The sequence below is a fragment of the Struthio camelus genome, chromosome 2, assembly GCF_040807025.1.
Source record: "Struthio camelus isolate bStrCam1 chromosome 2, bStrCam1.hap1, whole genome shotgun sequence".
NCBI lineage: Eukaryota > Metazoa > Chordata > Aves > Struthioniformes > Struthionidae > Struthio > Struthio camelus.
In genome coordinates, this window is record NC_090943.1 from 40,776,849 (window position 1) to 40,802,929 (window position 26,081).

General features: G+C 38.3%; 1 protein-coding gene across 5 annotated transcripts in view; it reads right to left on the reverse strand.

Annotated features, from left to right (window-relative positions):
• Positions 1-26,081, reverse strand: part of ANKRD28 (ankyrin repeat domain 28) — a 131,574-nt gene that overhangs the window by 89,755 nt on the left and 15,738 nt on the right. Inside the window, exon 2 of one of the 5 annotated variants that reach the window (XM_068935289.1) lies at positions 21,506-21,596. The exons of the other annotated variants lie outside the window; for them this stretch is intronic. The gene's annotated coding sequence lies outside the window, so the exon portion shown is untranslated. The remainder of the gene's footprint in view (positions 1-21,505; positions 21,597-26,081) is intronic. 5 annotated transcript variants of the gene reach the window in all.

Genomic DNA, 26,081 nt, shown 5'->3' on the forward strand with positions numbered 1-26,081 from the left:
TCTGAAACTTGTCCATTTTTGATCCTTGCAATTCATGATCGAAATACATTTAAAAATTACAGAACTTCTGAATTTTCACAGTGAAATAAGTGTGAAGAGTTAAGAACATCTGAATCTACTCCAATTATTATTCTAGATATCTTACCTATAAATAAAATACATATAAACTATTTCCATAAGCAAGTTGACATCTTCAATCTTGTATGTTACATTTTTAAATGGTCACATTTCTATAGGCAAAAAGTGTTAAAAGCCAGTATGCCACAGCTTACATTAAAAAGAGAGCTAGCACAATTAAATCAATATTATATTGACCTTGATAGCATTCTGAACCATGTATGTTAGTAGAAGACATTAAAAAAAAAAAAAAATTACTCACACTACAAGTGTGCCATTTAATTACTTTCACACCCAAAGGACAATCTAATTTTAGAAACATTGAACTTTTTAACTTACAATTAACTCGTGCTTGCTATTTTAATACTCTTAAAATATACAATATGGTTTGGGAGTGAACACCTAAATTTACTGACCTACTGCATACTAAACCAGGTTATTTTGCATGCTTAAAAGAACAATCTTCTTCCCTCCCCACCCCCAATTGAAAGTAGTGTCTTCAAGTCAATAAAAATATTGTCATATTGTCTCTAATCATCTCTTTTTTTCAACTTCAAAAAACAGTCCAAGGTCTCCTTTGATTTGCAAAATACAAGCTGTTAATAGCTACTCTGAAAGCCAAAAGCTTACGTTCACAATTTCACTGAAGGAAAGCAAACTAAGGTTTCTGTTTTTCCAGCAGATTATCTGAGAACTAATAACTTTCAGTGAGGGAGAAAAGATAATAGCAGCAGAGAAGGAAGGCAATCTACGTTCAGGAGAATTAACTGAAGTACCCTCTTCCCAAACTAATTTTTTAAATGACAGAGCCTCACAAAGTTATGAAGACAGAATACTGCATCTCTCGAAACATACTTTTCAGTTTATCTTAGTAACATTTAAAACAACTGAAGATCAGCTGGTCATCAGCATCTATCATCTATAAAGCCTTCAAAGGCCTTTCCAGATTAAATTCTACATATCTGATATTAAAAAGCTTCTTAAAGGAGTAGTAGGAAAGATGAGTCAAGAGTGGCCTAACTTTAGTAATGGAATATCATTTCTATTGGGGTGATCTAACTGAGTCCCTGCAATAGTGAACTGTTAACAAAACAAGATCTCCACACTTAACTCTCAAATTCTAAAGAGGACAACAACGAGACACCGAATAAAGAGAATTTTTAAGCAGACAAAAGTGAGAATGTATATTTGTGAAAAACAGCTTGTGTTGACCAAACTGCTTTTTGCAAATAAAAATATCTTGTCTTTAAATAAATCAAATTCCAAGTGACTTTTGTGGGTGACAATAAAGAGAATACATCAGAAGAGTGCAACCTACAGGTTAAAACATGGATGATGGCAGCATGTCCAGTAACAGAGAGAAAGAACAGAAACTTTTTAGGAGCTAAAAATAGTAACATTTTCTAGAGATCTATCCGTTTCGTCAGGAACTGATGAGCAGAGGACGGAAGCAAGACTGCCAGTGACACTGAAAACCTCACTGAGGCACATTCAATATCAATGATCCTACTCGAATGAAGATTTCTCTCTTGCCAATCAGCTTTTACAAAGTCTTTTCTGGGCTGAGATTAATGCAACTAGTTTCATTCAATATTTTGCATAATCAGGGATCTAGGAAAAGAAGCAAATTCTGCTGTTAGGTTCCAGTAAAAATGAAGCATTTAAAACTGAGCAAAGCTTACCAAAAAAAAATTTAACAGTTTCGCAGCCATGCAAGACAAAGACCCAAGCTATGGATCAACCTGTAACACAAAGATCGTTTATAATAGTTAGGTTATGTCCCAGGATAATCAGATTTTTCTGTAAATTTACTGAAGTTTTACCCATATATACACGTCCCATACAGGGACAGTGTTCAGTGTTCAGCATCATCATGAATATAAGCTACAATACTTCCAGAAGCCTTGTGACTCACTCTTGTGAACTCCTCCTGCTCTTTCCTCTCTGGTCCTGAGGGAACGAGGTGGAGTCAGGAAGAGGAATCATGGAATCAGAGAATCACAGAATGGTTGAGGTTGGAAGGGACCTCTGGAGATCATCTAGTCCAACCCCCCTGCTCAAGCAGGGTCCGCTAGAGCACATTGCCCAGAATCACATCCAGGCGGGTTTTGAATATCTCCAGGGAAGGAGACTCCACATGTTTAAGGCAATAATAAATTATACCTTTATCCCAGTTTTGCTCTATTTATTCCAGATCATATGCACAGCTGGGATACAGGAAAGAAAAAAAGTGTGAGAGAGAGATTAGTCTTAACCTTTGCTCTCTCCACTGTATCTTTTGCTTCCAAGGACAAGCAAAATAGCTTCGCTTGACTCTATCCGACCTAGAGAACTCACGGATACCATAAGTCTAAGGTGGGGGGTGGGAGGGGGGGAGAGATGAATTTTAGTTCTTATTCTCTCACGTGTGTACATAGACTGAAACAATCTACAGAACTATATTAATTCAAACAAAACATGTGATTACATGAAACTGTGGTTAATAAAATCCAGTAACTGAATAGGCATCTCAATAAAATCTGAGATACAAATACCACAAAAAAAAAAGAAGGCATTCATTCTAACCTTTCTGTACTGAAGCAGTATTAAAAAAAAGTACCAGTGCAAAATGCATGTTTGTGTTTGAGATATAAACTTCTTTTGTACATTTTTAATCAAACCTTAACATTTTTAAAAACACTTCAGAAATAGCAATCTAGCAAGTTTCTATTTAAGGCTTTTTGCATATATTATACATTGAGCAATATGCATGGAGAGAACTTCTCCAGTGATCTACAGCATTTTACAACCACCATAACACAAAACAAGTCAACAGTTTTTTTAAAAACACCTTTGACATCCAAAATATGGAGTACAGCAACTTGTCCTATGAGGCAAGGGAAGGAGAAAAAAAAAAAGTGGGGATAGAGAACTGAGCACAGCTGTTCCTAAAAAAAAAAAAAATCAGAAAAAAACAAACATAAAAAGTCCTATTTCTTTAAAGAAAACAGAAATTTGAGCAAACAGCATCTCTCCCCATGATTTTCTAGCCAGCATGTCACCCAAAACAGTCTTCCCTTTTCATTAAGGCTAAATTTTATTTCACTGGCTATGGTTTTCTTTTTGTGCTTTTGCAATGCACAATCCTGTAATCAAAATCAACAGTCTATTCTTACACTAACAGCCCGTACAGAGTAAAAGTCCTCCAGTCTCAGTTCAGATTCTCCCGGTGCTTTACAAAAAACGCCTGTGCACTGGGTGCTGGCTCCTATTGATTCGGCTACATCTGACATAACCCATCTCCCTGTCTTCTGACCTAAAGAGAAGATAGCTATTACACTCAGCAACTTTCCAGAGTAATAACAATAGTAGTACTTATGTAAATCACTGTAGCAAGCCCACTGAAGTCTGAGAGTGGAAGTGCCAGTCCAGTAAAATTAACTGGAAAACCAGCTGCTGTTTCATGGAAGACAATCCACAGAAAGATGCATGTATCTATCATGGTGTCATGGACAGTTACAGTAAGGCTGCATCCACAAAGACAGACAAACAGATACTTTTATGCGGTGTGGTGCGGGCTGCGGGTCTTTTAGGAGGGTGTTTTTGTTTTGTTTTAAATAAATTTTTGTTTTAGGGAAGAGGGAAATGACAAAAAAAGATTTCTGTTGGAAAAACAGAGAAGATGTTCTTTAGAGAGAAGCAGGCAAAATGCTTCAGCGCTTGTTAAACCCACCATTACTAGGCCTAACTTAAATGCTTTTTGAATGCATGACAGCCATTTTAAACTGCTTTGCTTATATGAAAAGCCAAGTCCACAGATCAGTTGCAGGTATTTTTACCTGTTGGCAGAGCAAAGACAAAAAAGCCACTGACAACACTTCTGTCCTCTTTAGTTCCTTCCGATTCAGACTATGTTCACAGCCAATTCTGTTTTCCAGCATTGGAAACTGCACCAATTTATTTTACAACAGTAACCACAGTATACTACCAGGAATAATTACTGAAGGCAGACTCTCAGCTGTGCACACCAGCTCTACGCACAGGGTTCAAGGAAACAAACAAAGCAAAAATCAAAGGCTCCGTCCCAGCAGTCACTGTTCTTTCAGATGTCGAACGGTCTCTGCCAGCCCTACCCAGCCAGTTGCTGGGAGGTGATACTGGACAGGAACGCAGTAACAGCAGGGAAAAAAACCAGAGACATTAGAGCACAGCAACCCACAGTCACAGCTGGTATTGACAGCCTGATGTTTAGGAAGTGATGCTATTAAATCTTCCCAAGGAGAAGAGAAGAAACAGATAAATGTAGCTCGGCTGGAGCTAATGCACAACTGCAGAATTCCTAAACTTAGTTTTACATCATCTATTACATTGCCTTGAAAGTATTTATACCAATGTGCACACACTCTTATAAGTTAGTTAAGGCATGATCCCACTAATTCACATTAGGGCAGCTGGTAAAACAAATGAGAGAATTCCCTTTGGGCACACATACACAGAGAAGAATTAGTACATCTCTTTGATCTCCTTTTCTACTGATCTATCAAATCATGCTCTGAGGATGAGCACAGGAAGGGATGATTTTATGTATCTCCTCTTTGAAAATTTGTTCCCACAATCCTGCTTCAGCAAAGAAAACAGAATCAACCTCAGAATTTATTATCAAAAACCACCCCCCAACCCCAAACCAACCAAAAAACCCCACACCAAAATCAAACCAAACCAAACAGAAAACCCTCGAATCTTCACCATGAAAAAGGACAACATTGCCTTATTTGCACCATACAATAGGCTTGCTTCCCTCCCTTCAATATGTATTTTTGGGTCTTGCAAATAAGGTACAGGGTGTGGGTTTCTAGGACAGATGGTATAATGCATCACAGCCTCTCAGAGGCTGCAACCTCAAATATCAGTAAATTTCCTTAGGGTTTTCTATAAGAATTATGGTTTATTAGGCTTAATAGCTTCTTCCTGCTCTGATGCACTGCAACCAGCTCCCTTTGCCCAGCTCCCAAGGAAAGGAAGTAGTTCTTGTTTGTAAGCTGCTTAATCAAAGGAACGGAGTATGATTTTTTCCACTGTTATATAGGGAAAGAAGTAGTTCCACCAGCCATAGACAGAGGTGCTTTTATGTTTGTTTGTTTGTTTGTTTTTTTAAATCCTGTATGTTTCTTTCCTGCCGAAGATTAGGAACATGTTACGTTCTGCCTGCAGAGCCTGCCAGCTTCCCCACTGAGACTCACTTAGCTGCCTCAGCTGAAGGACAAAGACCTTTCTTCTCACCTTGCTTTTTTTCCTAACCCCAGTTAACCCTTCCTGAAGGCTGGAAACTCCTACAAAAGCAAAGGCAGCATAAGACAAGTCACCCAAATTCAGCACTGGACAGTGCTGGTGTTGAAACAAAAAAAATCATAAAATTTTAGCTGTAGCTAAGAAACTTGGTACAGAGTTTATCATTTCCTCAGTTAAACCATATGGCAATCCAGCTGAGCTACTGAAGAAATAGATGTTAGTCAGGTAGATTTCTAGAAAGGAGAGCTCCTCTGCTGCCTGGGACAAGTGACCCATCTAACTGTACTCTAAGAGATGTCATTGCAGCATATCTGAGGAGCTTGGGATGAAAAACAGTTACTCTTCTCCAAGTCACATCAAGGCTATTCCTGCCCATAAAATTTTTTTTTTTTTTAATATAACACAGATGTACCATTTTCTTCTTTCCTCTCTCTTCTTCCTGTAAAATTCATTAGCTAATAATTGTTTTCAGTATAGTTGGAGTTATATTGGAGTATGTATTGTTTTTGAGTTATGTGTTCCAATTTATGTGAAAAGAACAAACGACACATGGATATGACTAAAAGTATATGAAACTATGGAAGAGATTCATGTTCACAAACGACACTTTCATTTTAGCAGGTAAGAATAGTAGCAGGGAGCTATAAAAATACATTAATAAACACCTGCAAATCCTAGCTTTGTACAAGAAATTCTACTGATTTGATAAAGTGATTCTCATAACTGACTTTTATCTCATACCATTTACAGTATCAAGGCAAAAAAGCCAAGTCATTTATTCCAGTTAGTCGAGGGCTTTTACAGTTTTATGACACCAACAGCATGAATGCTGGTTAAGTTTCCATGGTTACAAAATGTTTGCTTTCATAAGTTTGTCTGCAATTCCTATGGAATTCCTATATGGCCAAAAACAGCAGCACTTGGGAGTGCACCACCAACATTTAAGTACTTGAGTCAGAAATGCACACCGCTTCCGCTTCGACTGTTCTCTGGGAAACACCAGAAAATGATTCATACCATTTTGAGCTGTGGAAGGGTGGAAACAAACATCACATTCCACTGTCTAAAATCGTCAGTGATGACTCACTTTAGCTCAGGACATTTCCAAAGTTGTCTGCTTTTAACCAAGTAACAAATTGCTGTTGACTATTCAAGAAAATAAGCAAGATGGTCTAGCTTTCAATAGAACCATTCAACTATCAAAGAAAGAATGAAAATAGGGAAGTTTGTTTTACCCAAAAAAAAAAAAAAACAACCCACCTCACAAAACCAAAAAACTAGGTAGAATCAAGGTTTCCTTTCAGCAGAGACTAAAGTCTGAAAGGACTGAAAAAATCAGAACAGGGAGAAGGAAAAGAAAATGTTGCCTTTAAAAGTTTCTGTGCAGATTAGTCATGTGATGGTACAATCTTCCTATAACCTAGACTCCTCCTCTCTGCCCCCCCCAATAGAGGGAGCTGTTGATGGGCATTTTGGGGGGGGGGGGCTGAGTGGGGAGGGAACATATTGAATAACTTTCTTTAAAGGGTTTTCTGTAGGTCAGATCCAGACAGATTCTCTCTTGCAGAAAAGTTGTAAAAGTTGAAACAAAATGATAAATATTTAACTAGTATAACATTAAGATGCATAAAACATTCATATTACTGCGATACTTAATATACACAGACTTGGCTGGATATGAATAGAGACAGCGACCACAGAAGCCACAGTTCAGCTCACTTTCACATGTGGAATTTTTTTTGTTTCCATACAAACCAGAAACTCAAAATACAATATATAAGCAAGAGAAATGAGTCCTAGTTGCTATGGATACCACCACTTTAGGTATTTTCTCTCTCTTCAGTATGTAAACACTCAGCATCGCTGCATACGAATTCTTCAGACACTCTTTACAACCGTGTGGGTCAATAGCTGCCTCATGTTCCAGGGTTTGCTGTCTGGGGGAGGTTACACTTCCTAGAAGGTTTTAGGAATCCCTTACGTCTCCCTCATGTCCAAGGAGGAGCTCTTTTCTGGCAACTGGAAACAGTCTCGAGAAGACAGCTGGATAAAATCCACAGATTCGCACACATGCACTACTGCGGGATGAGAGCGCTCATCTGAACCTTCTGCTGCTGCCGCCAAAACGGATGGCTTTTCCCAAAACAGAGCAAGGGGAAACACTGCCAACAGCCAAGAACCTTACCTAGCTGCTTCAAACCTTTTAAGAGTCTTTCCCCTCAATGCCCATTGGGGAAGTTGCTCCCAGGAGGGCTGTTAAACATCATATTAGAGGAGGAGCATGTAAGGGACATTTATTTTTTAAAGTTACTTTTTTTGGTCCTTTTTCAATTCAGTTATTTGGAGGAGAGGATTAAAGAGCACTTCCCTTTAAAAACCTGAACGCTCCAATATTGAAATAAGTCCCATAAAATATAACAAAGTATTAACTAAAAACACTAATCAAAGTTTAGCCAACACAGAAAAAAATTTTTTTTTTTTTTTTTAAAAAGGTGAGGTTTCAGAAAGTGGCTGAGTCTGATTTTAACTGCTGGCTGCCACCGAAGACACTTTTCACATCCCCCTTCCCTGCACCATCCCTGCACGTTCTCAGCCCCTTCCTGTTCCAGCCCAGGCACTTGTGTGAGCCAGCTACCCCTTGTTGTTTTATTGTTTTTGCTGGTAAGTTAGTGGAACCAGCTCATGGCTGGGGGAAGAGCTGCCGCAGAGCAGCAGTGGGAGCGTTCTACCTGCTCGCTGCAGCAGAAAGCAACTCAATTGCATTGCGAATCAGCTGAGCTCCCCTTCTTCTCTCAACATCTTCCTTTCTATCAGAACTACTTCAACCTTTGTATCTTCCTTAAAATATCTCAGAACAGCCTTGACACCTGAACTTTTTCAGTCTTAGACAGCTATTAAAACAAAGTGCATCTTGTGAAATAATTTCCAATTACACTAAACCTTATTTACATGAAGAACTTGTGATTTTTGATCCCATGCATCAGCATATAAATCACTCCTAATAAGCTTGGGGGCACGTGGAAGAAAGAGAGGAACATATATAAATATATCCACATTGCAGAAGTTTTACAGGTTGTGTTACTCCAACTGCCTGCCTAGGACTAACAGTATTTATAAAGCATATGGCAATAAGGACAGGCTAAAAAGCACACACAAACACAATTATGCATACAGAATCCATGTGGGAAAAAGTAGTTTAGTGTACTTATCATATCAGACATTGGAAAGCACCATGAGGTACTTAATGACTTTACACAATTGTCCATACACAGTTCAAAAGTGTAACTTCCGGTCATTCTTACTCAATTAAGATGACACCTGGAGGACAACTTATTTGTAAGTTTTGGCATTCCTGAAAGTCAACAAAATGCTTTATAAAAGGGTATTTAAAATATAGAGTGAGGAAGGACGTACCAAAACAGAATCATGCATAATACATATGAGCAGTGAATTATTTAAATCGTTAAGAAAATTAACTCCTATACCCTTGCCTCTGAAATCCATAGGCCTAGATTTCTTAGACTCCACAAATAACCAAATTACATTCAGCGAGCATGTATGTATGAAAAGAGAAAGCATCTGTTCAAGTACTTGCATAACTGAGACGAATACACAGAGCCTCTAGTAACCAGTTGGTTTCTACTATCTTTTGGCTGCCTAACTTTTATTTTATAAAAACATTACCAAAAATAGAAGGTATTTCTATAAAATCAATATAGAGAGAGTTTCATGAAAGTGTTAAAGATACTTCAATGTTTAGTTAAAAAAAGCAAAGAACATGGTTTGGAATATTTCCATTTGCTTATATCCTGTGTACGAAGCTGTGCAAAATCCTCCCAGAAAAATCCTCTGCTATTGCAACAAGCCTACTCATAAAACATGACAATCAAGAGATAACAGCACTGAATTCATAAATTGTTTTGTAAACTAAACCAAAAGCTAGGTACTCACCAATAAACTAACACATCCTGTTTAAAAGAAATTACAAACCCACAAACCCACACACAAATTATTATGAAAATGCAACCTTTAACTCACTCAGAGAGAATTTTTTTTTTTTTTGAGTCTCTACTCAGCTGTTGTCACTTTCTCTCCTGTAAACAATTTCAGACCCTACAAAATAAAGGTAACTGGCTAGATTTTTCCTGAATAAGTGCTGATTTCCCAGGCTTTTTCTTAGATGCGCACTGACACCTCATGGACATTCAAAAGATACTTTTAAATGACTGATCTTTGTTATTTTCTATTTTTCTCTCTTCTTTTAAAAGCCAGATGACATTTTTAAACACCATGTTGACTTCCTGAGAAGCGCACAACACAGTAACTAGGTCTATTGCTAAGTTTCACTTCATAAAAAATTACCCTCTTAGCTCTGTTTGACAGTTAACTGTATTTATCGTTCACTGTGGGTGAACAGTGCTTCCCCTGCCCCAATACCTCTCAAACCCCCACCCTCCCTTTTTTTTAAATCATTGAATGAAGCATTGAATGAAGACAGATGAGGGCCCTTTAGTTCTGGCCCTTCCTCCAAAGTACAGTGAAACAACCCTAGACCCTGTAGCCCCTTGGAGAGCAACTGACACCGGAAAGAAAAAATATTAAAAATGTCATATGAAGAATGAGATTTGAAGTGTTCTTCCCCACATAATGGAAGTCAGCTCTAAACAATTTTCTGGGGCTACACAGAAGCAGGTTACTTTTTGAAGTACTCAGATACTGAGATTACCCAAACAGCTTACCAAATTTTGCCATGTGTTTCGGGTACGTTAAGTTCAGTTTAATCATGACAATGTAACAATAAGCCTTACTTAGCTTTGTATATCACAGAAAGCTAAGGTAAAAAGCAAAGTTCCCTCCAGATCCTTATTCTGGAGTAAGAGCGGGTTTCCTATCGTTTTTCCCCAACAAGTTGTCTAAAATGAAAAGAACGGAAAGAAGAAAATAAATTCTGCCATTTGTTCCTTCTTGATCAGGGCAGGAGAATGAAAAGTCAAGGAAAAGGTCTGTAGTAATCTATGCAAGTAATCAAGTCACATGTCATGCATCTTCAGACTGATAAACAGAGAACTTCCTTCCTGGTGAGTAAAATGATAGTCTTCAACAGTGAAAAAGATGAGTAATATAATTGTAATAGGCCTATAATGCATAATTGCTAGGGGTACTACGAGATCACTTTAAAATACTGTACAGCCAGTTAATTTGATTAATGATACCCAGGAGATATTAATATTCAAGGAAAAAAAAAAGGTCTCATTCTTTTGAAATATTTAGGCTTAACTAAACACTACATATGACAAAGCCACTTAAAGGAATTTATGAAGGAAAGGAAAAATGAAAATAAGCTACCTGATGTCATATCTGCAGAGTCACTCTTTCAAATATTCTTGATCTTACACAAAAAATTTACATTTTCTTTTCTAAAATATTTATAGCATTCCTGAACACAATATTTAAGTAATTTGATGAAAGCTGTGAGGCTTTGTTTTTATAAAAAACTTTTTAAAAACAAATGCAAAAAAACCCTTTGCTTCATTTCTTTCCCCTTGCCTAAGGGAAGAGAATAGATTCTCAAGTATTTATTCTTTATCTAAACCAAGCTTTCTTCTACATTTCTTTTGAAGTGGAATTCCTGTAGCATTAAAACCAAATCAAGGGGGACAAAAGGATTCTCCTCTTTACATTTTTCTCCCCAGGAGAACATCTGATCAGCTCCTTGCCCCATAGGACTCCAGGCTTTAACAGAGCCAAAACAAGCAAACTGCCAGTCAGCATATTTTGCCAATGCATTTCCCCTCTTCCCCTCCACTAGCTAGCCATAAGGCACCAGCTAGCAAATTCCACTCATCAGGCAAGACTATATTTTTCAGTCATTACTATGACGATCTGGTCAACAAGGGAAATACCAATCTGGTTTATAAAAGAATAAAATTAGGTCACCTTGAAGTATACGCTTCAAAAAGAATCTATGTAACATACTTAAAACTAAAGCTTATTTTGCTTGATGTATATTAAAAGAGGTGCTAGCAACATCTGCAGAAACAGCAGATGATGTTAGCTACTGTAGGCGTCTGACTATAACTCAGTCAAACTGTTTCGACTCAGGTTTTCTGCATAAGGTGCCAGACTCAGTTAAAGACCACAGACACATTCTCAGCCAAAATGATTAACATGTTACCAAAAACAAGATAGGGAGAAAAATAAATTGCAACTTCATCAGTTCAACATAGGCTGATATCAGCGTAATTTATAGCACCTTACTGTTTTGTAGTTGGTACATGACATTTTGGAAGGTCAAAGAAATATGCATCATTCCAGTACGCATTACACACTCATAATGGATTTACGTTTTGTGTTTTTAGTAAGGAGCTGTCAAAATCTGCCCAAACTTCCTTGAGTTAAAATCTCTTATCTGTGAATTGCAAGTGTTTTCAGCCAGTTTTCCAGTTTACCCCAAATGAACATCTTCTAGCCATAAACAACTCCAATAACTTGTAAAAAGTGGACGAGCAAGCTGCATCCAAGAACTAATTACTCATCCTTCAGAAGGTGTAGGCTTTGGAAATATTTTAGCTAACATTTTATTTTTAAATAAGGATGTGCATCACATCTGTATTTGCACAAAAGCAAGACAAAGCACATCAGCAACCATAACTTTCAATTTCCTAACAAACCAGTATTAACCATTACCTTTACAGCTGCTCCATTTCCAAGACAGACCTAAAGAGGAGAGGAGGGAAAACACCCTTGCTCACCCCAGAACTCAAAACATTTTCCACAGATAGTTCAATCTGTGCTTCAGTTGTTCCAGTTTGATTCCAGTCCAGGACAGCTCAGGCTAGAAAAAACAATGGTTAAAAATGCTAAATATCAGATGAGGGGCAGGTCTGCAACCTGAAGCTTCACACAGGCTCCACGTCCTGTTAGATCTTGGGAGACATCTACCCCACACAGCAGCTTTGCCTCCAGATTTCTAAATCTAGCACATGAGGTCAAGTAACTACGGGAAGCTGCAACTCTTTCATGCAGTAAAATTTCAACTGGTCACTGCAGTGAAATTATAACTCGTATCAGCACTACAGAATGGAATAGGATAAAATCCACTTTACTGTTATATGTGCCTAAGGAGATTTATCAGGAAAATTAAAGAGGTGCAAAATTCGCTTGAACATACAGGGAAATGCACCAGTGGGACTCCTTGGGGAAAAATGAAGCAAAGTCAGGTTCTTTGGGACACTGCAGCAACAATCCTATGAATAGGTTTACTGCTAGAAAAGAGTGAAGATATAGCCACCTCTCTTCCTGTGAGGATCAACTTAAAGCACACCCCTCAGGCAGGTACAAAATGTCTAAACAATGAAGGAGGTCCCTACTGGACTTCACAACCCTGTAGTGAACTAGGACACAAAAACAAGAGTTTGCTGCACACATGGATATGTGCAGGGAAACGTTCTGAAAAATCTCAGAAAGATAAACTGTCCCTTACACCTAGTAAGGGATATCTATTTGTGATCTAATTACACTTCTGAACGAATGATCTGAAGCATCTTTTCTAGATCACTTCCATTTTGTGTTCAAATATCAAGAACAGTTTAGACTGAAGAAGAAAAAAAACCCAAACCATTCAAGTTAGCTTTCAGCTAGGAATTAGTTCAACTGCACGACAGAAACTCTATGTATGCTCAGGTATACATCCGTATAGATCTTACCCCATACATGGTAAACAGCTTACCTTGAGCTTTAGCAGTAGAAAGGAGTTGTACAACTTCCCAGTGAAAATTAGGGATTGCTTAGGCAAGAAAAAAAAATCCTGGTGCTTAACAAGCATCGTTAAGTTACTCTGCATACCCATACATCCAAAATTAGCAAGTTTCTGAGGCAGGCAGATGCAAGAAGACTTAATAGCAAGGTACACCTCCTCACTGGTAGCAAACAAAGATATAACAAAGAATTCCTTAGAGAGGAGGCTTTTGAAAATATCAGTTACAATGAATAATAAATAGGCATAACAACCTCAAACTGTTCAGGTTGTATGATAATGAGCCAAAAGAGCCATAGAGCCATTTGTCTCCTGATGCTGAGAAGGAGTTCAGTTCTCTACTCAGATGAAATGCTGAAAATGATTTACTTTGAAACCCTGAGAGAGACATCATCCTTCTAACCACACAGCAACTGTTAGAAACCAACTAGCTCTGCCCAAGTCATAGCAGCTACAGAAACATTCAGACAAAACAAAAAGCGTATTCTGGAAGCATCTAAAAGCCCTCAGTAGTCACAATATGACAGGAATGTTTGTCTTTCTTACGAGATCTTCAACCAAATAGTACAAGTCTTTCTAACTGAGGAGGTAGATGAAAGACTAATCTTGACTGAAAGATCAGTGGGTGCTGCAAATGCAGCAAGTACCTAATCAGGAAGGCCCGTGAGCAACATTTACCAGACAAAGGCACTGTCAAGCTCTCCTGTTAGAGGGTCTTGCTGAACATCACTTGGGAGGGAACGGCCTTGCTGCGCCAGGACCCCGAAAACACCCCAAGAAGCCTGACTCCAGCCCTGTCCATGGTCCTTAACCAGAACAGCCAAAGTGCCAGGGGACTGCCTGTGGGGCTGCCTGGAGTCCTCACAGCACTAGATCTGCTCCGGTTGGTCTTTAAACACAGATGAATGCCACTTGCTTCAAGTCTATAAAAGAGAACTGTCCATATGGAGACGAGACCAATCATAGCTTTGTTGCTTGATTTTGAATGTCAGCTGGAAGGGAGTAAGAAATATCAGTGGAAATGTATAGAGAAAGTATTAGATTCCATTGAAAGAAAGGTCTCAATGAACCAAGGCTCGTGTCCCGCATTTTTAAAGCGAAAACTTCCAGCACCTGAAATTGCTATTCATGACAAATCCCCCTCCTCCTCCATCAAGAAAAGAAAATAGTTGACTATGGAGAGGGACTAAAACTACTCCTGCAACTGGCAACAGTTTCTCTGCTGAGGATTCTATCAGACCAAAGTTCCACCAGAATTACCCCGTATCAACGTTACTATTTGCAGAACCACGTTTTCAAACAGAAAGACTATAAGCAATGCACCTTTTTATTATTGATAATATAGATATATAGATAGTACTGTGGCTGGCTTGTATGTCAGGATCTGCACTGCAGACCTCTGAAGAACAAGCAAGATCACACAAAGTAGTCTCAATTACCTTACCTGCCTTCCTCCTCCTGAGGAAGCCATGTTCAGTTAGTTCAAGGCTGGAAGCCTGACAGTCTATGATGCTAGGTATTAAAACACTTCTTTCCCACCTTTCACTTTTCCAGATTGTCTTTAGACACAGAAACTCAATATAGCCAGTGTTACATGTCACACGGTATTGGCCAAGCCAAATTAGTTAAGAACACTGCCCTGCCCTTCCCCTAGAAGGAAAGACAGTGGGGTTATTAGAAAAGTAGTCTCCTCCTGAAAGCAAAATACTATGATCTCTGTCTGACAGTGAAAAATACATCAAAAAATACAGAGTATTAACTTTCCGATAAATCACTCTACAGACTGATGTGCTTGCTAACCATGACATTATTAGTCTCCTCCCTGGTATCTCTAAGTTCCTCAAGTATTTCAGCCCTCCGTCAGAGCTAACAGCAGCACAGGTAGGACAGGATCTCTCCCTCTGCTCTGTTTATTGAGAAATTCAGATGTTCAGTCTTGGAACAAAGTTTTGTTTTCACATTTAAGGATTTTTATTTCAGCTCTGCCTGGTTCACAAGCGGAGCACAACCATTACCATATAATGAGAGCAGACTCCAACTTTCTAACCTGGGGGTAGCAACACAGAAACAACCACGTAGCTGCTGGTGCTTTCAAGGCAGAGGTCTCCTTCAATATAGGAGTAGTCAAAAAAATATCAGCACTGATGAACATTGATTTAATGTTCACATAACCTGCTCCACCTTTCTCCACAGTTGGGGGTTATACCAAACCTGCTGATTAAAGCCTGCTGATTAAAATCAACTCCTGCAGCCTTCATCAGTAGTAATTGCTTTATAGTCTGAAGTGATCCACACTAGCTGTTCTTTTAAATTTATTTTTAAAGACAAGTATCAAAAACTTCAGGACTTTTCCAAGAGTGAGAACATCCACCTGCTCTCCTTCAGTAATGAGATAAGGAAACGATGACACTACTATCTCCTCTAACCCTTATGTTTTTTTCACTACATGAGAACTTTTTTTTTTTTTTTGGCCAGGACAGAACCAGTTATGTATTTCCTAAATTCTGTCATTTTTGCAAAAAGTAAAAGTGAACTGAGGGGAGGTGGATGCAGATTCAGTCCTTTCAAGTTTTATGGGAAAGGGAAGCACAGGACACTTACATCAAGTACCCATACCTTCTCCCCACTCTTTAAAAAAGCAAAAAAAAGGAGTGAATTACTGCTCTAGAGGCAGGAGAAATTGGGAGTGTAGGATATAGGAACCAATATAAAGATACATGTATAGGAATAACTGGAGCCAGAAGAACTTTTTTAAATTTTAGCCTTCGCCCCCACCCCATACAGCTACCTCTCTCAAACTCCTGTTTGCTAACACAAAAAGCTGTATTTAAGAGTTTAAAATAAATGTATTTCCTTTGCCATTTCTAGTTTTTTGAGAGGAAAAGGTTCAACTCTCACATATGCAAGCATTACTCAGTGGAAGCCACAGATAACAGGTCTTATAAAACACACTGACTCAATGCCAACTTTAAATGTTTATTAATAAATGGCATGCAATGCATATATGTAATCAGAACTACCCAAGTCTTAAGAAATAACCTAATATCACTACTAAAAGTATAATATTCAATTTATAACAGTAAGTCTACCCTTCCCTTCCTTTCCACACCTACATGCACTGCTCATTAAGACAGATAACAGATTTTCCAAGACAAGAAACCACTTCATCACAGCACTTCAAGACAGACCTATGACACTATCAGCATTTATCTTTACACAAAGGGAGACTACACAGGTATAGGCATAGCTGGCTAATTGAAAAAACAAATCAAGAAAAAGGACCCTTTTCTTATTTTAAATCACAAAGAAGAAATAGAAGTCTATTGTCTAAAAATTTCACTGATTACACATAAGAGTCTAGCCTTCTAACTTTATTAACTATACTGATTTCTGAATAACCCAACTCAAGAATCACTGCTATGATTAAACAAGAAAACAGGCACCCTTCAAGGAAAAAAAAAAAAAAAAAAGAAAAGAGATCCTTCAAACAGAAGAATTCTGTTCAGTCTGGAAACTGAAACATACAAGGCAGAGTTAGGAATCTGAAGCAAAAAATTCATACAGGAAATCACAATGTATGCAATTTCAGCTATAGAGCTAAAACAAACCCATACTTATGGGAAACTTACGCCATACACTCCACAGCGGGTTGCACTAAATTAACCTATTGTGTTCTTTCAGTAAAGAGCATAAGCATACAAAAAATATGAGAATAAGGAAACACAAAACAGAAACACTACACGATAATTAATGAAACCACACAGATACTTCTTACCATGAAGAAAATATCTTGCAACTAGGTGCAGCAGCTTTTATGCAGTGTGAAAGATTAATGGTGGAGCTGGAATGGCCACAGAGAAAGTTAATTCCTCATTCACATGACAGAAGTTTCAGAAGTTAAATCCTCTTTCACTAGGATTAAGTATAACCCAATAGATTGTAAATTGGATATATTTTACAGGAATGAGGACTGTCATCTCAGAAGTAAACGCCTTAAGTACATTAAAACTGTTGTTGCCATTTACTCCAGCAAACAGAATAGTACCCTGGGTTATCATCATCGCTCCTTTCATTTGCGAATTAAAAAGCACAGTCCAGAAGATATCCCAAATAGTGTTGGGATAGAACAGGCAATGCAAGTCAGAAACACTGCAAGATTCTCTGTGCTGGAGAAGGGATCTCCAAGTTTCACTGTACTTATATATGCAGTTGAAATCTTTGTTACTAGTAGGTTTTAGTGATTTTTTTTTTTTTCTATTTTGGCCAAAAGCAGGAAATAAATATCTTTCCCTCCCCCTATCTGTGCTGTTTTAGGAGGAAGCCTAGCCTTCACGGACTCCTCCTTTCCACCTAGGAAGAGAAAACAAAACAGAACAGAGAGGCATAACTCAAAACATTCTGATTTCAGTTCAGACTGTGCATACAGTTAATACAGTAAAAGGGTAATTGCTGTGGTAAACAGGTACATCATCTCCCAAAATTACAAATTAACAGATTGCACCTCACTACAACATTGTTCAGAGGAGCCCTAATGATCAAAAAAATTATCTTGCTTAAGATAAACAGACACTGTCTGTCCTCCTCCCCCCGCAAAGAAAAGTGATCCTCCCTCACCTTTCCAAACCAGATAGAGTAGCACATGACGTGTTCAGGCCAAAAGTAACTACAGTGACAGTCCCACTTTATCCCCGGTTACATGTTCCCAGTGTTTCCTTTGTGCTGCCACTGCACTTACCTGACCTTGAGGACCAAACTGGCATAAAGCTCCAAGAGACCAAAGTCTTTTTTGCTAATTCAGCTTCCCAAATTGGCCTGCTATAAGATTAGCTGAACAGTAGTGCAAGAGAACAGCTGAGGATACTCCCAACGGAAGGGGTATGAAGGGACACTACCCGTTTCCAACACCGGCTTGAAGTCTTAACAGCTTTACTGCCTTGTTAAACAGCACTTAAAGTAGCTCTGTTAATCTATGCAGGTACATCTTAGTTACAGATACAGCTTACCTACAATTCACACCTTTAATCATATTTCTAAATAACGCTAAAAGTCAGTCTTACTTTCCTTACATTCTTTGCAAGGATAACTTTGCTGTTTTTACTTTATGTCTATAAGGAGCAGGCAATAAATAGTACAATGTAATCAATGGCAATTAATTAGGGGAAATGTATCATCTCTTCCATAATTTCCGCACCCACCTACCCCTCATCACTCCCCCTCCCCCAGCGCTTCAGCCGAACGTACAATAGCTATCATACCTTGGGCGAGCAAGCGGCCAAGACACGAGGTCACACTCGGCACCCCATGCCTGCCCCTGCTCCAATGCAGCCGTCTCCCCTTCCCCATATCCACATCCTCTGCCCTACCAGCCACCTTTTGCTTAGATTAGCACTAACAAGTGGAGACGCTGAAGTGGATGGTACTAGTACAGACTCAACAGCAATACTAAGAAGAGACACAGTATTCTCCGTTAACTCACCTAAACAGATTTGCCCAGAGACACACACTTGCTGAGCAGCTGACCGGGAAGTACATACGGTTCAGTGGTTTGGCGGGCTGCTGGCCAGGAGGCAGCGCTTCCAGCCACTCAGCTGCATTTGCAGGACCCCTACTGTTCAGACTTGCTATAAGCTTTTTTTCCCTTTGGTGCTGAAAACAGTCTTTGGGATTAAGGCATGTATTTGCAGAGAGAATGCAGAAGAATGTTTCTTTCTACTACTGACCTAAATAATAATTTACATGATTTAAGACTGTTTCTTCTTTGAATAAATATAACGTTATACTGACTACTGGTCAAGATATTAGTCTCGTACAGCAATTATTTTGATAACACACTTTGGCAAGTGATTGTTTACCAAAAGAGATGCTGCACTAAAATGTAACTTTGTTTTCATTATACAATCCATATTTTCAATTGGGACAAAAATCCTCTTCTGATCTGAGCATTTTTATGCCTGATCTTAGCATACAGCTTTTGTTGCTCTGAATGTTTGGGTTTGACCTGTACTTAAGTTATATTGTTTGGAAATTAAGGGAACATTTCCCTCTGTATCCTAGAAACTTTGCAAATTATTATTTCTAATAACTGAAAAAAAACCCATAATCTCCAAACTGAAGAGCAGAGCGAGAAAAGAAATACTCCGTTTTGACGATTCTTCTGTCCTACAGATTTCAGTCAGACTGTCCAAGTAGTTATGGTATTCCAAGGGATATGGAATATTTTTATGTGAATGCACAAAACACGTCTTGGTAAGAGACATCATAAATTAATGTTCTAACTTTTTTGGTTTTAAAAAAGAAAGGAGTAAGATTGTTTAAAATTTTTTTTATTAGAAGCAGCAATATCAAGTTTTGTCCCTTGGTGGCAGCACACCAATTAAAACTAAAACACTTGAGAGATGTCACAAAAACAATTTCAGAACAGCAAACAATCCTTTACATCTCACGTATAAGTGTCAAAATTCCTGGAAGGCTCTAGTTATTTCACAGGTTCAAAGATATGCACCTAAAATTTAAGGCTTTTGACTTCACATTCAAGAAAACATAAAAGGGTTAAAATTAATAGTTTTGCCTCAGTCTTTCTGATTCAGGTGTACAGGCTCACCTAGCCTCAACATAACTGCCAAATGCTTTTTAGAAAGGATTCTCAAGCAGATGCAAACCTTAGGAAACAAAGGGGAGCAATGCTTCAAGCCGGAACTAAAGGGTTGGCCTGGATTCAGACACGCAATTGCATTTTACCTACTCACCACACTGTAAGAAGTGGCTACTAATATATCCATTTAAACAACAGACATCAATTTGATCTCTAACCTTTGTTTGAATAATTTAACAAGTGCATCTAAGAAACGTTTGAAACTGTTACTGAAGCTGGAAGGAGAAGTAGTGAGATCACAAAGTTATGTTTGCTTCATTCTCGTCTTTTTAATGTAGCAATAGCTTATTACCACATGGGTAACACTGTAACAGGATACATACATTGTCTCTCAAACCTATCTTGTACACTTTCATGTACAAATGTACACACTACCACATTTTATTTCTGTAAAAAAATGATAAACAGCTTTATTTTGCATTATTTGTACTCTACATGCCAATCTTATCTATGGCTAATAAAAACTACCATATGCTATCACATCCCTTCATACAAAAGTCACAATGACAGTTCTTTTCGATTCATTTTCTTGAATCTTGAGTCTTTCTTGACTAGTAAGTCAAGATTTAAAGCACAAGCCAAGTTATTTCTTAATAACGGTCCCATCCAAAAGACAACTAAGCCTTTCTAATACTATATTCTTGTACCAAGCATAAAGTGATATTCATAATCTATCTGAACTCTAAAACAAGGGATTTAAGTTCAAAATAGCAAATCATTCTTATTCAAGCTTTAGGGAGATCAATTATTTTGACATCACACATTAGGAAATACACTCCGAGGATATTTAAAAATACAGAGTAAACTCAGGCAGAGAAGATAAACTTTCCTTCCTTTCCCCTCACCTCACCAAATAGCTTATCATTGTATAGTACACATGCAGTATCGTATAGCCTGGACCCTTTCGATTCCATCAGCTTTATTAAAGACTACGCTTTCACCGGGACACACATGCACACACAGAAAGATGTTGCCTGACCCAACATAACAACGAAAACATAAGACAAAAAAAAAACAAAAAACAAAAAAACCCAACCAAACAACCAAAAAAGAACCGAGAAAGCCAGAGGAACCGGGCTGGGAACAAGCAGTGCCCCCAGGGCGGCCCTCTGCCATCAGGGGGAGCAAGAGCCCTTCAAAGCCAGCGTCCAGGGGAGAGCGGACATTCAGCTGGGGGGGGGCTGCAGACACCACACCAGGCTTAAGGCTCGAAAGCTGTGCTGTGAAACAGCACCTATGGAAAAAGGACAAAAGAAAAGGAAAAAGCGCACGTGTTGAAAAAGGTAGCTGCTGCCCACTTTTTTATATACAGATAGGCAAGGTTGGGCAACAACAGACAAGAACTTCTTGCCTTTGCACATTATATAAGTAGCCTTAAATAAAGGTTAGGAAAAAGGTGCTCCTGTTCCTTTTTTAGTAAATTTACAGAGCCATTAACATTACTAATCAAAGCCAAAAAAAAAGTGTGTGTGTGTGGGGGGGGGGGTACAGTTCAACAGTGCCCACAAAACAGAAAGGTTACAACAGGTTGTAAATAGATGTAGAATAAGAAAGTTTTAAGCATGTATCACTCGACTTCACTTACTACAGTTGTAAGCCACATTCCAAGTAGCACTATATATACTGGACTGCACTGCAGGATGGAGCTTGATTTTAGGCCTCCAACTCCGCAGTGAAATAAGACAAACTGAACAAAAAGCACTTTAACATACACTATCATGCCTTTCAGGGTTCTGGCCTCCTCTTTGCTGCTGCTCTGTGTCAACTGTGACTTCGATGCACCGAAAGCTTTTGCAGCATTGCCTGTAAAAGATGATTCTCAACTGAGATGTGGATAAAGGAAGGGAGAATGATTCCATATAAGCAGGAGGAAAAAAAAGAAAAAAAAAGCGGTTCATAAGTATCCTTTTTCTTTCTCTATTGCTAAATAAGGAAGAGAAGCCACGTTTCAGGATATCTGAGAACTACTGGATAGTTCAGTCCAGCTGAGAAGTGAAAATGTCTTCTGACTTAATCTTATGCTCTGTGTTGCATAGTACACTATCTTCCTAATACAACAGGAAAAAAAGTTATCTGTATTCCACATGTACTGAAGCAGAAGCAGCAGAGTTACAGTGGCTGATGATATTTTCGAGATCCAAACTGCAGAGCAATTTTCTTAGTTAATCTTCATTTTTCTCTTTCAAAGTGGACCGAACAACGTCAGCACAAGTCTAGCATCTGACATTGTCAACTGCATTTTAGTCAGAACAAATAAACGCAGGCACCATCTTAAAAGGTTAACTAAGACCTGACTGAATTATGAAAAAATAATTCATGGGGAGGGGCAAGGGGGACACGGCTATCTTCTTTGCCACAAGCAAAAGCTGAAGACACATACTTGGTGTTAAGTACCTAGCTTGCTTAGGACAAGCGTAAATGAGTCATACCATCTGTATTCACATTCAAAGGATAGTCTGGCAAGATAGCCAGAGCACAAAGCAATATGACACTCTGTTCATAATGTTATGGAAGCAATTAAGATGGTTCTTATTTTACCTGATAAGTCTCCTGCACTCTCCATCTACAGTAACAGATACCTAATGCCATATTCTCTCAGTTTACAGTTACTTGTAGAATTCAAGCCAGTAATCTACAGTACTACAAAGATATCTATATACTCAGGTTTAAAGACACTGCAGAGGCTGATTAATGCTATAATTTACAGTTATAGTTAAAACAGAATAATAAAAAGACAACCACAGCAGAAAGTAAACGCATTTGAGTAAGAATTGATTCCAGCCATCAACAATCCAGAGAAAAACTATTTAAAATAATGATTTGTTACAAAGGCAAAACAAAAACATTGGCAAAGAAAAATAAATAAATAGTCAACACTCTGGTGAGCAGCCTTCTAAGGCAGGGTGTGCTGAGAAGCAGCAAACATGGTAACCGCATAGGAACAAACAACAAGGAACTGCAAAGACGCAGTGAGAGACTAACCCCAGTCATCCCACTTCATGACTCATGGGACTATCCGAGCAGAAAGAACAAGACAGAGCAATCTCTAGTGACTGAAGCAATGGGCCACAGAAGTGTGTGTGCCATTCCCAAAACACCTTGAAGGGGTGTGCGGGTTGGAGGGGGGAGCAGAGAATTCATAAGACTGATAACTAAGATGTAAAGGCTTATAATGAAACAAATGACTAACACTGGAGTAATGCACAAAGTTGAGTTTGTTTGTTTTTCAGTCCTGTATACCTAACTACTTGGCAGGCTGAATTTAACATTATTTTTGGTCTAGTAAAAGCTATACATTTTAAAATACAAAACTCAGCTTTACTTTGGATCTCAGGATATGCAAGTCAACATATTAGGCTGTGTAACGCTGCCTTTTTATATCAGAGAAGAACTAATGATGCTGATGAATGTTTTAATATAGCGTGAATGCAGAGCTTACTTATGGTTAAATTTAGACCACAGTACTTTCAGATGGTTTCTCACTTTCTCCAAGTTTTCCCAACTTCATATATCTAACAAAGATGTGACAACAGTCTATGCTGTCTTAATTCTGACCCGTTAATTACGGTTTATTCGCCTGATTGCTTAACTTTTTTGTTGGTTAAAATCAGGTAACGTTATTTCAGATCGTTCTGCAGGTTGCATTAATAGCATATACAATTCCCATCAGATTTAGCAGCCAGTAGATATTCACAAGGATTGTGAATCACAGCCCTCAGCAATCACAGTTCACAGCCAGGCACATTATCACTACATTTGCCCAGCTGTGAGCAGAGATGATTGAAGGTGGGGGGAGGGGGCTCTGAGCCACTTGCTCAGTGACTCTACCCATTTACCAAGGGCTGCTGTTCTGCAGAGCTTCACAGGCAAATGAAGCAGTATCTCTTGAACTGTGTCATTATGAATCAGAAGAACTCTCAGAGATCATGGCAAGAATCTCATATCATTTTTAAATAAAAGTAGCTTCAAAAATAGATTTAAGAGCGCTCCTGCTGTTGAAACCTATTTAATGAGCTGCTATTCAGGAAAAAGCTTAGGGCTTGCACAGTTGCTAAGCATAAAGCAAGAGATGAAATAATGAATTTGCAAGCCTGAAGAAAGATTCCAGGACTCCCAAGAGTCCAAGGATGAAGCATCCCAAATGAGATAAGTGAAAATACATGTTGATCCTCTGATGTTCACACGACTACTAAAAAGGAAAAATGATAAAGGCAGAAAAGGAGTAAGACCCTCAAGAGATTCCAGACACTTATATCTGCATGCTAATTCAGTGTAGGCACATCTATATCTTAAAACTGCAATTGTACATACATACATCCATATCAATTTTAAAATGTCTTATGATACACCTGAAACTGTCGCAGCTTTAAAAATAGACTTCAGCTCAGATACCACTTATACTGTCCTCAACTGCGCTTTTACAAGCATTTTTTGTTAAGTGTTTCAGAAAGAATTTCAAATTAAAAATCTGTGAAGAAAGCAAAGCAAGGAAAGATGAATTCTGATCTTCTATTACTTTCAGAGGACGGATAAAAAGTAAACAGTAGCATCGCTCCTTAGACTGAAGAAACAAGTCTTTAAATACTATTTCACACATCTTTTAGCAAGGTAATTATCTAGATAAAAATAAAAGAGAGTGCTATGAGTCACGGCAGTTCATAAATAAATCAACTCATCAAGAAAGTTCCCAATCAGAAGCTACTTTGTAGAACCTACAGCTACTTTTCAAAAACATACTTTTAGACCAGAAAAGAGTAATGCTCTCCAGTCTGAACAGATGAGATGCTTGTCACGTTCAAATAAGAGATTATGATTGAAGAAGTGATGTCCATATAGGGACCAGAGACTTTCAGAGAGACTTAACCCAAATTGGAAGCTTGACTGCCATTTTTGTTCATGACGGATTGCCTCTCAAAAGTTAGTTAGGCTTCACAGAAACCTTAGCACTTGAAACCCAAGAGGACTGAAACTGAAGAGTTAAAACACCTCAAATTACCAGAAAGTCACTGTTCCATACTAATAGAGATAGCTGTAACATGTTTTAGAACATCTAGGAAAAAGTACAGTTAAAAGGGAGTGATGGCAGGAGAGGGAAGAGAACATCTCATACTTCAGTATCTGGCAGGGAGCAGAGATTAGACTTGACCAATAGCATATATAGGATAGCAACGTGGCAGCTGCTGAGGGAATCTGGCATCACCATGTGACTTAAAAATGTATTTTTAAATTCATTAATTTAATCATCACTTTCTAAACTTCCATGTATGAATTAACATTAACATTTCCATAGTCAACCTAACATGAGGAGAGAAAAAATGGGAAGAAGTACTAAGAGCCTTGTAGAGACTACTGTGAATCTATTTGTCAATCAGATAAAATGGTAAAACACAGATCTCATTCAAAACAGAGCACACATATATTTGTAAAATAAAAGTATGTGGTAGGCATAAAAAGCATGGCTACTGGAAACGTTCAGCTCATTTATTAACAGAAACAAAGCATCATAGATGCAAATTTCTTTGAAAGTTCATTCAGAAGAGTATTTTTTCAATAATTTTTAAAGGCAAAAAATAGGAAGTGCATCCAAATGACCTCAGTGGATCTTTAATAGCAAAATGTTATAACACTTAGTGAAAAACAGTGCATTAGAGTCATTTCTCTACTGCTAGGCCAGTAACCAAAGCAGCCTGTTTTTCCTTAATCATATTGACTTACATACGCATTAGTATGTCTTCAGAAGTCTGTTAAAAAAAAAAGACACACACACAGAAAAATATAGCAAAATATCATGGGGTAAAAAGCTCTCCAAATAGACTTGGAGAGCCTGCAATTTCATATAAGCATTTTCAGCACTGTGAATGCACATGGTTTTTGTTGTCTTACCAGACTTGGGGCTATTGCAAAGGGACAAAGACATGACTTCAAGGTGGGATGAGTCAGAATCCACTTCTTCACTTTCATCAAAAGCGTTTACTTTATCTATGCAGGATTCTGATAGAGTTCAATGATTTATAGCTATTATTTTTCCCAAAATGCAAGCTCTTAGACAGAGCTGGTCAGCAGACTCAGAAGAACGTTTCCAGCACACAGATGTAGCAGCACCTATCACCTGTGGGAGGTCCAGATTAGTCAAGGACAGATCAAATACCTCAGTGACAAGCATGATTTGCATTTTCTAGCTCAGTATGGTTCAACAGGAAACCCAGAGGATATTTTCATACGCTTCCCATCTTTTTCCTCAAAGGATGAAAACAGTTGCTTGGACAATGTGCACTGCCCAATAGACAA